Consider the following 5,000-nt stretch of genomic DNA (forward strand, 5'->3'; position numbering starts at 1 on the left):
TGTGGTGTCGGAGCGGCCGAGCGGTAAGAACCCTCCGAAGGCACGGTGGGCCAGGGATAAATATGGTATCTAAAATGAAAATGTAAGTTTAGACCTGAAAACATTAAGTGAAAGAACTAAAATAAGATAAAACTGAACCCTTAAAAAATCTACACTTAACATTAAAACACTGAGGGGTTTTCAAACACTAGGCTTCCTCGTTTTCCTTTGCAGTCCCCTCATTTTCTGTGAGGGTATGTTAAGTTTGTACTTGTGGTACCTACGAACAGGAAATAAATACAAATATATAAAAAAGGAGCCTGGGCACAATTTCTTAATGAGGAAAAGGGTAACATAAAATAACTAGGAGAACATCATAAAATATTTAATAATACATCGGCTTTTGATATATATACCAGTTTCACATCTGTATTGATATTTCGAGCAACAAAACACAACACTTATCTGTACAATAAGTCACACTGGTGTTCCACACCCAGCCTAATACACAGGATCTGCCACTACAAATAATGATTAAAGGGGGTGCCTTCGTCTCCCTGATTAATATGTCAGGTCAATGTCCCGTTGCAGTCTTCCGTCCTCAGATCTGGCTTAGAGGAACACTGCCCGCGCATATGAAGTCTAAAGAGCTAGGGAGATGTCCGGCAAGTGTCCTTCAGTTTTTGTGTGACCCCTGCACAAGTCAGGCCAGCGGAGGTTAGTAAAAAAAAATGCACGATATGACAGGCTCTTAACAATGCTTGTGTGGTTTTCGAGTTCACCTTCACTGAGTAGTGAAAACAGTAAAATATGAATATCAAATGTAAGATAAAAGGACTGAACATAAAAAGACAGACTAAATTATTTTCACACTAAAAGGTGAGCAGATAAAATTAGAGTAAATAAAAACGTTAAAAGAAAGGTCTTTATCTCGCCTTAATTAGTGATACCTGGCGGGAAGGGTGAAACAAGGTCGTTTGCCCTGAGGTGACCCGCAAACAGCTGGGGATGCTCTTAATGCCATATGGTAATATTTGTTTATTTGTTTACAGTTAAAATGATATAGAGGTCACTACAAGATCGCTTCTTTGCCCGCCTTTGCTCACTAAAATATTAGGTTCCCGAAAGACTTAATCAGCGAAAAGAACATTCGTAGAGTGATAAACTGTTGTATTGGTTACAGTTACAAACATACATAATTGCCGTATTTCATTATTTCTGCTTCAACCCAATATGATCAAGTTGTAAGGTATTTTTTTACACCAATAAATAATCATGACCTAACGAGTAGTGTTTTTCTTTATCCCAAAAGAATAATTAATCGGATCAAATAATCAGCATTTTCTGTTGTGCGTCATAACAAACAAATTGAATTAGAGGAAAATATATAAATTATTCCATTAATATGTCTAAATATTATTGGTCTCATCATGCGTGATCACACAGACCACAGAGCCGTTTGAGGTGGAGGGGGGGGGGCTCAGAGGGACAGGGGCTGGAGGAGAGGGCGAGGAAGGAGGACGAGCAGCAGATACGAGGACCGGAAAGTCACACGGATAAAAGTGGGAAGGACATAAAACTCAAAGTAAATGTAAATTTCCGTTCATGACTCGCTGCACTTTGGTAACGAGCAAAGGAACATCTCGGACAAGCAGTAAGGATGTGCAATGCCATGCAGCACGAACTGTGAGGAGAGTCATGAATCACGGGCAGTGGGGTCATGCAGCAGGAGGAGGTGGAAGGCGCCGAACTCCACGGCAGGAACGGGCGGGGGCAGTAACAATAGCATCATCATTGGCAGGACTATCATCATTACTAATTATTGATGGTGTCATTACCAGCCTTACGCTTATTGGTCAGTTGTCACTGATTGTGAATTCTGGATTTAAAAGTTATCTTTACTTTAACAGGACATCTATTTGCTTTTTGCCAAGTAACCTTTGGTAACGTTTATGCCTTGCTCTTCTTAAAGTCTAATTCACGGAAAATTCGGAAACTGGAAAGTGGTTACCTGCTTGGAGGTATGATAGTCCAGTGACATAATGGAATGGTAATCCGGTTATTAGATATTCTGTTGAGTATTAATCATACAACTGATGGTCCCTGAGCTGTTGTCACTACTGCGTCAAGCACATTAATTACACTGCATTATAATTCCGCCACATAATAGGTGCATCTCCGTCTCTAAGTATGAATTATCTTCACACAATACTATCTAATTTATTCTAGGGTGAGTCGAGACACTGGAAAGCCGTTTGCGCGTATTACTATTAATCAGCCCCGCCGGGGGCAGCTGACGGTCCCCGTGCTCTTGCCAAGCACTCAGGCAGTCTCCGGTGCGACTGGTCTGGTCACACAGGGCAATTTTCACGGGGATTCCAAAACGAGAATTTACAAGCATTCTTTACATATCAAAGTTGCTTCCTGCCGCCACAGCAACAAAGAGGATCAGCAAGGCGCTATTGGGTTCGAGCATACATGACATACCTGCATGGCCTGGGAAGCCCTCACTCAGCAGCTGTTCTGGAGCCCTTCCTGCGCGAGCCACGTAACCTGTGACGAGAGGAATCCAGATACTCTTCGAGAACAGACTCAGCTGGTTGTTGCTAAGCCTTTCTTATCAGAATTCATTTTCTCCATTCTAGACAATCTGTCACAGAATTCATGTTATCCATGCGCTTGGTCGCTTTATCCTCTGCAACTAACCGAACGTGTCCAGTAATTTGCTGCCATGTATCTTCTCTAAAGTATATATCGTTAACTTATTTCTTTATAGACGAATGCGCTGATTGAAACTTGCTTCATTATTAGTACCATTTTTACCGATACAGAGTTATTGTTATCATGACAGTAATGATTATCATTACCACTGTCAAATTTATGATAATCGCTAACACTCTTATCAATATTTTTATAATCACTGTTGTTACAATAATGATAACGATAATAGTAATAATAATAATAATAATAATAATAATCATAATAATAATAATAATGATAATAATAGCAATACAATACATTATAAGCATTATTCTCTTTATCATTTTTATTGTCAATATTATTAATATTATAATGAATATATTTTTCATTATTATTATCATAGACATTATTATTATTATAATCCTCATTATTGCTATTATTAGCATTATTATTACTATTATTAGTATTACTATTATTGTTGTTGTTGCTAATACTATTATCATTATTGTTATTATTATTATGATCATTGTTATTATTATTATAATTTTTCTTTATTATCAGTATTACCGACGTCATCAACATAATCATAACTCTTGATATTATCATTGCCTAAGTCACAGAAATAGCAACCTAATAGCGGCATCACAGGTGTTTTCCGTTTATCTTCGACCGTCAGCTACTGAGGGCAAAGTTAGTTGTGAACCAGATGCAGATTTCGGATGAGATAGAAGACTGATATTCGAATGATAATGATAATAATAAAGAAGACAATGATAACAATAAGATTTATTATCATAATCATAATCATCATTAATGATAATAATAATAAAAATGAAAATATTTTAATGATAACATTATCATTATTGTTGTTATTATCATTTTCATTATCATTATTATTATTCCTATCATCATTATCATTAATTAGTTTTTATCATAAATATGATAATGATAATAATAATAATAATAATAATAATAATAATAATAATAATAATAATAATAATAATAATAATAATAATGATGATGATAATGATAATAATAATAATAATTATAATAATAATAGTGATAATAATAATAATAATAATAATAATATTATCACCATTATTATTATTATCATCATCATCATCATCATTATTGTTATTATTATTATTATTATTATTATTATTATTATTATTGTTATTATTATTATTATTATCATTATTATTATCATTACTATTATGATGATATGATGATGATGATGATGATGATGATGATGATGATGATGATGATGATGATGATGATGATGATGATGATGATGATGATTATTACTATTATTATTATTATTATCACTACTACTACTACTACTAATGACATCATTATCACAATCATCATCACCATTTCCTTTATCACCCTTATCATTATGCTTATGATGACGGTGATGGTGACAGTGTGATGATGGTGTTAAAGATGCAGAATCCTTTATGACTGATAGGAGCCGGAGGGAAGAGGGATAATATTTAGAATCAATCATTAACATCACTCCCCTTGCTGATCTTGTCATTACCACCATGACTGTTCATACCACCATTACTACAGTTGTCATGTTCCAAGTTGTCACTCCTGCTGCCATTAGACTGCCCACGCGGAGAGCGCAGAGTGGCAGCTCTCGGCGCGACCGGTGGCCCGGGGGCGCAGGTGAGGTGGGCGGCCGTGAGCGCTCGCGTCGCGTGAATTACCTGCAGCGGATAAGGCGAAGGCTCATCTCGAGCAGGTGTTGCCGGGCCTTTTTCTCGCTCCCTCCTGAGGTCTCGCTCCGCCTCGCCGGTCTTAAGAAACTGGAGGAAAAATGCTGACATGCGGAGATTACTTCCTGAGCGAGACTCGAGGGAGACGGAGCAGTATTGCCTTACCTGTCCATAAGTAATCTCCCAGAATAAAGAAAAGTGTCCACTATTTACAACCAAGCAAGCTGTTAGCTATACGTCCAGGGCTCCCCTGACGATGCCGATGAGGATCCACAGCACAGACAAATAGACACGCTATCGGCGCAGATGGAGGGAAACCAAACAGAACCCCGGCCGTCTGTGGAGGACGGCATGTTGACAGACAGACATATATCAGCCGGATAGTAAGTAGTTAAATGCATAAACAGGTATGAATAACAACCTAAGTTAACTGTCAGTTCTCTTTATAGCAACAATACTCCTGAAAAGCCATCAGAGATGAAACAGCGCCCTGATCCTGCAGGTATTCTCAGATACAAGTTCTCTCATCTGTTCATTCACAATGAAATTACGGGAAAGGTCTGTTAGCAGGCTGAGGGAAGAGAATGCTCAAAGGAAGCC

Source organism: Penaeus monodon, chromosome 4, assembly GCF_015228065.2.
Source record: "Penaeus monodon isolate SGIC_2016 chromosome 4, NSTDA_Pmon_1, whole genome shotgun sequence".
In the NCBI taxonomy this organism is placed as follows: Eukaryota; Metazoa; Arthropoda; class Malacostraca; order Decapoda; family Penaeidae; genus Penaeus; species Penaeus monodon.